This window comes from Setaria viridis, chromosome 5, assembly GCF_005286985.2.
Source record: "Setaria viridis chromosome 5, Setaria_viridis_v4.0, whole genome shotgun sequence".
Taxonomy (NCBI): Eukaryota; Viridiplantae; Streptophyta; class Magnoliopsida; order Poales; family Poaceae; genus Setaria; species Setaria viridis.
The window spans coordinates 13,459,039-13,469,887 of record NC_048267.2 but is presented as its reverse complement, the minus strand read 5'-3'; the positions used below and the strand labels follow the sequence as shown (position 1 = coordinate 13,469,887).

General features: G+C 45.9%; 1 pseudogene; it reads left to right on the top strand.

Annotated features, from left to right (window-relative positions):
* The first annotated feature begins 1,923 nt into the window (after positions 1–1,923).
* On the top strand, positions 1,924–5,651 carry LOC117856241 (zinc finger BED domain-containing protein RICESLEEPER 2-like; annotated as a pseudogene).
* The last annotated feature ends 5,198 nt before the right edge of the window (positions 5,652–10,849 follow it).

Below are 10,849 nucleotides of genomic sequence, written 5' to 3'. Positions count from 1 at the left end.
AAAATAAATGGAAAGCATACAATTCACAAGTCCCTATCATACATTTCATACATGACAAGGCAACCAGTTACAATTCACTATCATATCAGAGACAACATTTCATACATGACAAGGCAACCGTACATTTCACTACCATATCAGAGACAACATTTCATTCACCAAGTATAGGCAATTACCTGAGAGTGTGTTTCAGAGGGCATGTCGTCTTCTTCGTCACCGGCAATTACATGAGAAAGCTACCTGCACCGAAGGAAGATTCTTGAGATAGGAAGTCCCTGTAATTGTACTTGTCCATGGGCGGGGTGATGTGCTTGGGCGCGCAAGAGCGAAGGAGGCGCGACCGGGTTGGAGGAGGGCACGGCCGGCGGTGGGGGATGGCACGAGGAAGGAACATACTGCGAACAATCCACCTGCGCACAAAACTAGATCAGCAAGGGGAAGGAAGAACACTAGATCGAGAATAGGAGAGGGAAGAAACTCACCCCACAGGCCCAGGAGGTCATCGCGGACTGGACGACGGCGGATGCCACGACTAGCAAGAGGACGAGGATGAGGAGGTCCCAGCGAGGGAGCTCCTGGCCGGCGATTCTTGGTCGCGGAAACCAGAGTCGATGGCAGATTGAGCGGCAGTCGGGTTGGGGGAGTGTAGGGAACGGCGAGGAAGAATGTGGGGTTTGCAACCGGGAAAGGTTGGACTAGGAGCGACGGACCAGAGGGGGAGGGCACGGACGGCGTTTCTTGGCCTCGGACGCCAGCGAGGTTGGCGGATCTAGCGGTGGCAGGGATGGGTTCGGCGGGGTTGAGGGTGGACGGGTCTGGCGCGGGAAGCGTGCTGTCGGGACATGGGTGCGGGGGTAGTGGCGGTCCAGGATGGGTTTTAGTCGGTTTTAGGAGGGGGTGGAGGGACTAGAAGTTTTGAGCCTCCTAAAACTTTTTAGTCACCTTTTAGGATGAGTGTTTGACTCTTTAGTCCTTTTTTAGTCACCTTTTAGGAGCTAAAATTTTTAGGAGGCTGGAAACAAACACCCCCTTAGTCTTTGATCTAGTTGAGCTTAGTTTGATGGGAATCGGTTGGCCCTAAGAGTTAGTTTGGTTGGGTTCAGTCCAGCTGAGATTGGTTTGGACCAATTTAGATGAGTCAATTCTCTCGGTGCCATAAATTTACATCAATTTCCTCACGGTGCCATTGAAATTTAGATTTATTACCATTTTGTTCATAGTTCCATCCATGAGGTGTTAGAGCAACTTCAGCAATAGCCCTTAAACCAAAGCTCTCAAAGATCAAATGTGATGAGACAGTAAAAGTGTCTCCAACTTCAACAATAGCCCCATGGATAGAGGACTCTCCAGAGACCCCAGGAATGGAGAGTGGAGGGAGGAATTTGGAGGCCTCCACAAAATAGGGAGTAGAGTAGAGGGCCTACTGGATGTTTTTTTCCTTCACCCTCTAAACTTAGGATTGGGGGCTATTTAGAGGATCTGTTGGAGTTGCTCTAAAGTGTGCTTAAAAAGACCATTTTACCCTTCTGGATTAGGGGCCCACCTGTCGGTGCCCCCTCTCAATTTCCTCTCTTCGCTTCCTCGCGCCGCCGTTGTCTACTCGTCTTCCTCGCCCGGCCCGCACGGCCGTGCGACCGCCAGCGCACCCTCGCGTCGCTCGGCGCGCACGACCATGCAACCACCAGCGCGCCGCATTACCCTACTGTGCTTATCTGCTTGCTCTATTCAGAAGGGACCAGAGAGAGCAGAGATTTTGGGACTGGCCCTACTTTGCTTTGTGTGCTCGCTGAGGGAAAAAGGAAGCATTGGTGGTGGGTTTGCAGGGATTGAATTGAGGAGAAAATTTGGTAGCTCCAGTGGATTTTGGTGATTAGAATTTGGGATGAGAAAGGCGTAGTGATCTTGGGCGCCTATTCGCAGATCATGGAGAGCAGCGGGCCGAGGTGGGCGCTGGGGACGCGGTGGAGCCTGTTCACGGTGGTGACGGTGAGCGCCTCGCCGACGCGGTGCTGGAGTGCGGCGGGGTGGAGCCGCTCGAGGTAGTCAGCGGTGGCGGAGCTGCTTGAGGCGGTCGGCGGTGGCGGCGTGGAACTCGAACGACACACTTAGGGACGCGGCAAGGGAGGCGAGGTGGCGCCCGATCTCCCTGACGGCGGCGGCGGTGTGCCTGACGCCCGTGAGCTGCAGTGTGGACCGCCGGGGCGGACGACGAGCGAGGAACGCTGGCGAAGGCCTCGAAGATGGCCTGGTAGATTTTGGAACAGAGAGAGAATGGAGAGAGAGAGAGAGAGAGAGAGAGGAGATTGAGATGGGCACTGACAGGTGAGAGGAGGGGTAAAAGGGTCTTTTACAAGAATATTTAATATATCATGGATGGAACTATGGACGGAATGGCATTGAGGGCATAAATTTAAATTTCAATAGCATTGAGGGAATTTTGAGAAAATCTATAGCATTGAGGGAATTTTGAGAAAATCTATGGCACCGAAGAAATTGATGTAAATTTTTGTGGCACCGAGGGAATTGACTCAATTTATCCTGCTAGATATTCACGCCCGTGTCTCCCACCTACTCCTGGTAATGGGCGTTGTATACCCAAGGGCCGTAAGGGCCTCCCAACTCGTGGGCTATGATTTACGAATCCTATATGGACTCTTGTAGAGAAGGGCCGAATTGAATCGGACTGCTTGTTAAAAGGATTGGATTGTAGCTGTGCCTCGAGCTCAACGTGTGGACCGTGGCCCGCGAATCAGATAAGGGCCTTAATGTTATCAGGTCTGCAGAAACACAGAGAGGAGCGACTCGCGTAGCGCTGCTACACAAAGAGGCTCCAGGCGAGATAATAGCGCCACTACGCGACTACGCAAGACGATAGCGGCGGCGCTGTGAGGGGCTGGCGATGGTGTTGCGGGGCGGCCTGCTACTCCAAGATCCGGCGCAGCGCTGTGAGGGGTCAGCTCCAAGATCTGGAGGCAGCGTCGACGACTAGGGCAACTTCGCGCCTACCGTGGAGTTCAACCGCCCCGCTGACAACATCTCGAACTTCCCATTCGTCGTGCTTTAGGTGAGCTAAGTTCTTATAGTACGCAATGCTAGTACAATCAGACAGGGGACAAGAGGGCTAAAGAAGGTTCTGTCGATATCAAGTTCAGATTTCCATTTATTTGCCTGGTTCAGATTGATGTGCATGGTGGAATTCTCCTTCCATTTTTTGCTAACAAGTTCAGATTGATACATTTTGCCATTGCATAGCAGAAAATTTTTAATATTCTCCTTCCATCTTGAATATTTGTTAGCATTGGCTGGTTACTAAATATTTGTTTTATAATTACTCTGAAGGTGTCATTGTGATGGTATATGCTCGTTGCTGAATTTACTTTTGTGGTGTTTCATTCTGCATAGGCACACAGCTTATATGCTTTAGTCATAGTAATAGGCTCATATTCTGGTGATATATGTTCAGTAGTTCTAATTTTTTTTGCAACAATTGTGATTCTTTTTGTTATCTTATACTGAAATTGCATTTGTGTCATCTAGGTGATATGGATCTAAGACAGGAAGTTGTGGTTGAGGTCAATAGTCGTGATAGTCTGGTAACTGACCAATCAAGTCGATCATCTAGGAAGAGAGCTAAAGTTTGGAAATTTGTGGATACCAAAGTGGTTGATGGCAAGGAGAAGGCAATATGCAGATACTGTAAGTTTCAATTGTCCTCTGAACCTGGAAAAGGTACAATGCACCTCAACAGACACATTGCAATTCACTATCATTCCATTCCACAAGAGGATAAGGATAGATTCATTGCAATATTGAAGCCAAAGTCTCTGAATGAGGAAAAGGGTGTCTTTGATCCAGAAGTATTTCGTATTTTGATTGCCAAATATTTTATCACTGCAGAGATTGCTTTCCGTAAAGCTGATGATCCTCATTGGACAAACTTGATAAATTATTGTCAGCCATCTTTTAGAGTTGTTGGTCATCAAAGTGTACGCACATGTTGTGTTTTGTTTTATGAAGAGGAGAAGTTGTAGCTGGTGGACAAGTTCAGAAAGGTGAAGTCCCATGTTAGTCTTACAGCTGATCTGTGGTCTTCTAACTAGAACCTAGGCTATCTAGGTGTTACAGCACATTTCAACGATGAGGAGTTTGAACTGCATAAGAAAATCATAGCATTCAAGAAGATTTCTTTCTCTCATACATCATATGCGGTACATGACGGAATTACCTCATGCCTGATGGAGAGGGAGTTGATTGAACAACTGTTTACACTGACATTAGACAATACCAGTGTGAAAAGGACATTCGTGATGCTTTAGGTGTTAGGATGTTCTTCAAAGGTGAACACCTTCATGTCAAGTGTGCTGCCCATGTGCTCAACATCATGGTTCAGGCTGGTGTGAAGGTAATTTCAAATGCAATTGAGAGAGTGAGGGACATTATAAAAGTTGTTACATCCACACCATCCCGCATGTAGATTTTCAACACAATTGTGCAGAATTCAGGCCTCAAAGCAAAGTCAGGACTGATTCTGGATGTTCCGCACCGTTGGAATGCTACGTATGATATGTTGCATGATGCTTTGAAATATAAGGTGGCTCTCAACAGATATGCGGTAGAGCAACATCACCAAGTTCCAAGTGAAGATGAATCAGCAAAAGCTAAAGCCCTTCATGGTTTTTTTGCAACAGTTTAGTGAGGCAACTAAAGCATTCTCCACATACAGGCATCCTACAGCCCACCTTTTCTTGAAGATGTTTCTAGCAATCCGAGATGTTTTGCTCGATGAGGTGTGGAATTCAAATGAGCTCCTTAATGAAATAGCTAATGCCATGCATGCAAAGTTTGAAAAAGCACTGGACAAAGCCTAATATTGCTCTTCTAATAGCTGCTGTTCTTGATCCAAGTATGAAAACTGACTTCATCAAGTTCTATTTCTATACCATTGGTGAAAATGAGGGAGCTGAATCGGTATTTGAAGAAATATTACCTAGAGTATGAAAAGATTGTCAGGAGCAATAGTGTGCTTGTGTTCAATATATCAAATGATGAGCAGAGCACAAGTGAGTCTGGTGAGTCTGGTAGCACTACTTTAAGATAAGTTTCTGGTAAAAGGTGGGTAGAGCTTGCATTCGCTCAGTTTACATCACAAAGCTCACAGGCCCGTTAAGAACGGTCAGAGCTGGATATTTATCTGGAAGACCCTAGAGTCCTTATGAGGTCAGATGAGTAGTTCAATGTTCTTGCATGGTGGAAGAAAAATTGTGATACTTATCCAATGTTGTCCTTGATGGTTAGAGACTTTCTTGCTATTCATGTTAGCACAGTATCCTCAGAATCAGCCTTTAATGCAGCTGGAAGGATTCTTGGGAAAATAGGACATCTCTCTCACCTGAAACGCTTGAAGCATTGATTTGTGCAAAAGATTGGCTAATCGGGTTTGATGAAGAAGAAGAAGGTGAACCAATGACCGGTCATAGAATGTTTGATTCAGACGAGGAAAATGAAGATGATGAATAATCTGGTGAGCAAAATCTGGTCATTCATGCATGTTGCTTGTCTTTGACAAATGCTTGACAATGCTTGTTCTGTCTTGACTTTGTTCCTCACTAATTGACAATTTCTTTTGTTTTACAGATACTAAAAGCGTGTGAAGCCGATATGCTGAACCATCTTGACATTTTCTTATCCCATATATTCAGTATACTTTGTACGAATTCAGGAGTATCTTAACATTTTCTTAGCCTGTTGCTTGCCGTTATTGCTTTCTAGCTTGTACTATTACCAATCTTCTTATATGAATATTTTACTGGTGGGCAGCTCACGAATATGAAAGTGCAAGAGTGACTCCTAAGTGGGCAGTTGACGGTCAACATCTACCCGTTCCTGAGCATGTACCTGAGTGAGCGGCTGTAGGCCTGTAGCACAGGAACGTACAAATAAGAAAGTGCTAGAGCGGCTCTAGGCTCCTGCTTGGCCCACGGATCGTGCTCCTTCTTTGCAATTTGATTGGCCCGTGGGTATAAATAGGATAAGGGCTGGATTAGGAGGATGTTAGCTGAAGGGTTGGATCGAATCGGATAGTACTAATCATTTGAGAATTGGATAACGATCGAGCTGACTAACTAATTAAATAGGGCTGAAGTAGGGTTGGGATCGGATCACGATCCGTTACCAGGCTTACTCCCACCACGCCTGACGCTGCTAATTACCTAATTTGTTGCCAGAGGATGCTAATTAACGCAAGGATCAAGTTCCCATTGTGACATCGAATGGCAAGCGTAGGTTGCTGCTTGGCAGACAGTGAAAACCATGTTCAGGAACCGGTAGGAGGTAGCAATGGGTGGTTTTGTTCGGTTGGAAGCTGCTCGTTAGTTTAGATAAGTTTGGTTTTAAATGAGCATCGGTTGGTCTGGTTGGGTCCACCTGCTGTGATAAATTCAGACATAGTTTGGTCCATATACGGGGATACGCCATTGTCCAAAAAACTCGATACGTGGATACGTTTTACTATTTTTAAAAATAATTGATATAATACTTATAATAGCAGAAACTGTAAATATAAGCTTGTGATTATCGTTTTGCACTAAGCACAAGCACACAACACCATTAGAGCACAACGTTGAGTCAAGAGGCTACACGAGGGGGTAACAAAAAAAAGCAAGGAGGCACTGATCTGCTAGAGCAAAAGGTGGGGGAGCCGCTCAACGTATCCGTGGCGTATCCATGATGTTTCGGTATCAGATACGTATCCGATACGGCACCCTCCCTGACATATCGGGGTAGCAGAGGTGCTAACCTGGTGGCCTCGAGACTTGCTGAATGATTCTGGGAGAGCTGATACCACCTGCTAGCAACCGCTAGCAACCATCGAAAAAAATAATTAAAAAACTACACTAACCTGAGATCCCGAAGATCACGCCAAAACCACAGGGGCGTTTGGTTCCTTAAGCTAAAGTTTAGTTCGTGTCACATCGAATATTCGAAGACTAATTAGGAGGACTAAACATGAGTTAATTATAAAACTAATTGCACAGATGGAAGCTAAATAACGAGACGAATATATTAAGCCTAATTAATCATAATTAGCAAATAGTAATGAATTTTGTAAATAGTCTATATTTAATATTTCTAATTAGTATCTGAACATTTGATGTGACAGGAGCTAAAATTTAGGGAGGAACAAGACACCCCCTTAGTCTATGTACTTGATGGCCTGCAACGCCCATGGGCTGTCTTGTGAATGGCTGTCTTGCGGTCTACCAAACCCCAGCACGTAAAATGGACCAGATGGGCCTTATGCTTGCATGAAATTTATCTCTTGGGCTTAGAATGCAAAGGTGCAACTCCAGTGGGCTTGGTCCGCTAAGAGTTTAAGCTTCAAAGCTCTTCCCCCCATTTTTTGGGTTCTTCTTCAGCTCAGACCTCAGAGATACCCACCGACTACAAACAGCCAGCTGACTCTGCATTGTTCTCGTCTTGCATAACTTTTTCTTTTAAGAAAAAGGCGTGAGGTTCTGAGGTCACATAGATTAGGTGCGCACCCGTGGCATGATCTGGAACCTGAATATTCTTTCTTTTGGAACCCAGATCCTGGCAGCATCCGCTCAGAGAACAAGAAAAGATCGTGTAAACCGCGGATCTAAAATGGTCACACAAGTGACTCATCACTCATGGATAGCAATAGCAGCTTATCTGCTTGAAACGGCTTGCCAGCTACACCAATTTTTGGGCCGGACTAATCTTGCTAAGCTAGGAGTAGGAGCTGTCTTGATTTGGCTATCCTGATTTACTAATTACTAGTGGTATAAACGTCCTGGTCCAGACTCCATAATGAACCTGGACGGACGCACCGTCTCCGTGCGTGATGCCGTGGACCCAGCACCTCCTTTCGGATTCTTGCCCTCTTTTTCCCCCCCATCGACGCCACTGCACGCTCTGCGTTTTCCCGCGCATCGCGTGAAGAGTCCGTCGGAGAGACAACAGAGACCGTTGTTTTCTTTTCATCTCGGGAGTCGGGACTCGGACAGAGAGGTACCGCTGCCTGCTGCCTCGCAGCCTCGGTGTACATTGCACACTGTATATGTCGCACACCTAATCTCGTGGCAGCAAACCACGAGGAACACGAGGATCACAAGGAGTGACACCTCTAACCTCTAGTAATGGCACTGAAAATACTCCCACCAACAAAAACAGTCACTGCAACAACAACAACAACATCAACAACAACAACAACAACAATAATAATAAATAATAATAATAATGTGTATAGTAGGGGAAGGATTTTTATGCATGTATCTATAGAGACGATTGTGCGTGTGTATTTGTAAGCATCTACATCTAATTAAAAATTAAAGTGTGTGTATTCGTAGTGTTGAGTGTGAATACAATTGAACGTAAATGCATATGTCTATATTTGAAACGCCTTTCATGTTGACATATGTCCTATATTTGAAATGCCATTCATGTTGACATTGCCGTTAGAGCCACTACACGTACTCCCTCCGTTTTAAATTGTAAATCATTTTAACTTTTATAAATCTTAGATTTGACTATGCATCTAGACATACATTATATCTAAGTGTATAGAAAAACTATGCATTTAGAAGAACCAAAACAACCTACAAATTTAGGACAGAGCAAGTGCTACTCAACAAATTTAGGATAGAGGAAGTACTACTCAACTGCAGCATTGCTGTATAGGATTCGTGTTCGCTTGTGTTGGCTCTTCGTTTGGTGGGTCAGCACAAAAATCCTAAGGAGTGATTGTGGTGGGTCTTTCCTACCATAAATTGTATCATTTTTTTGAATGTACAAAAACTGGGTTTAAATCCTACTCCCACCATTTCAAGTTATACGTCGTTTTGGCTTTTATAGAAGTTATACGTCGTTTTGGCTTTTATAGAAGTTATAGTTATTTGTAGCTTTTCTAGGTTCATAGCTATTTGCATGCATCTAGACATAGAAAAGCTAAAACGATCTATAATTTGGGACGGCTACACATCAGCAATGAAAGGCATGAAGTGCGCGAGGTGAGGACGGAGGGAGTACTACAATCTGCCTCACAGCCTTAGTGTCCATTACACATTGTATATGTCGTATATCTAGAGTTTGTTTGGTTAGGTTGTGAGCTGTGGAAAAGCTGTTGTGGGCTGTAAGCTGTAAAAAAGCTAAAAGCCGTTTGGTTGGAACATATGTGAAACTGTAGGTTTGGTAAAAAGAAATGTTTGTAACGCCCTGAAGGCCCGAGGGACCGTTGATATTCAAATTGATTATAAAACATTGTGTTGTTCAATAATTCGCATGCAAATTACTATTTTAGAAAGGAAAAGTTTAAGTTTTGCATCCACCCTCCACCATTAAGAGATGGTCCACACAATTACAACGATAGAATTTTACTAAAGACATATGGTTTATATAACAATATCCACTTGCACTAATTATCTCCCTCTCGGAAAACTTGCTTGTGCCAACTTTCAGAAAAGAACAATGGTATTTACTATTTAGAGTTATTCAGAGCAATTGAACCCAACTCATACTTACATTTACATGGAGATAGAACTGCAGGTCAGTTTCAAGTCAGCAAGGAGGATTCTATACATCACTATGTACAGAAAGAAATAAAATGCCGCGCTGTCGAACAGCATCATCATCAATTGAAGTAAGCCTAAAAAACAGGAGGACATCAGTTGTACCAACTTATGAATTTCTCATCCGATCAATCAACACACAGGATGACACCTATACTAACAGTATCTGATAGGAACGTGCTGCAGCGAGAAATTCTATGCTCAGCTACTGATAGCAATTGCAAGCACAATGACACAGCTTAATCTAGAGATCAACTTGAGCATAACACACAGGAACGAGCACAAGAACAAGATGCTGCAGATCTTGTGGCAGGCTCACCGTGCTCCAGCTTGGCGAGGAGGCCGGTGGCGAGGTGGCACTCGAGGGAGAAAGCCGAGAACAGGGAGACGAAGCCCGCAGGGCTGCAGGGAGGAAGGGGTCCTCGGTCCTCATCATCTTCGCCGTTGAGGGAGGGCGCGCGAGATTGGCAGCTGCATCGTCGTGCACCGTGCTGGACCTGACGCAAGGCAGTTGGGGGAGATTACCTGCGGATCAGACGGGGGAGGCAGGGATGCAAGATCTCGCAGGGGAGGCGGACGGGGTGCAAAGCGACCAGGGGAGACGGCGCTAGCGGGGATAGAGAAGGTCACCGCCGAAGGGGACCTCCTGGCGCCGGCGAGGAAGCTCCTTGCGCCCGGAGGAGAAGAGGGGCCCGAAGGGGTGGTCGCCGGAGAGGGGCGGCTGGCTCGAGGGGAGGCGAAGGAGGGCGCCGCCGGTTCGATGGGAGGCGAAGGAGGGCCGCCGCCGGTGTGGCTCATCGCGCCGCCGGAGGACAGGGCCGGACGCCGCCGCCGGAACCATGGTTGCGGCGTGCGGCAGGCGGAGAGGCGGCGTCGGGGGGAACTGACCGAGAGGAGGCGTCGGCGGGAAGAAAACGAAACGGTACGCCCACCAGTGGCATGGCGGGTTATTTGGGGGTAATTTCGCTGAAAGCCCTCACAGCAGGTAAAAGCATCCAACACTGGAAGATGAACTAGAGTTCGGTGGTAGGAGCAACTCCAAAAGTTACTAAAAAAAATTCTTCCCCAAAACAAAGTATTAGGAGCTATGCTAAAAGAATTTTTTTCCTAAAAACATATCAGCCCATAGTAGATCGCTAAAAATTATCACTAATAATTCAAAATAGGCCAGCCAAAGTGACGTCTGCGAGGCAAGGCAAGCGGCCGCAAGGAAGAGTTGCTCCGGCGAGAGTTGCTCCCAAAATTGAATTAAAAAATAATGG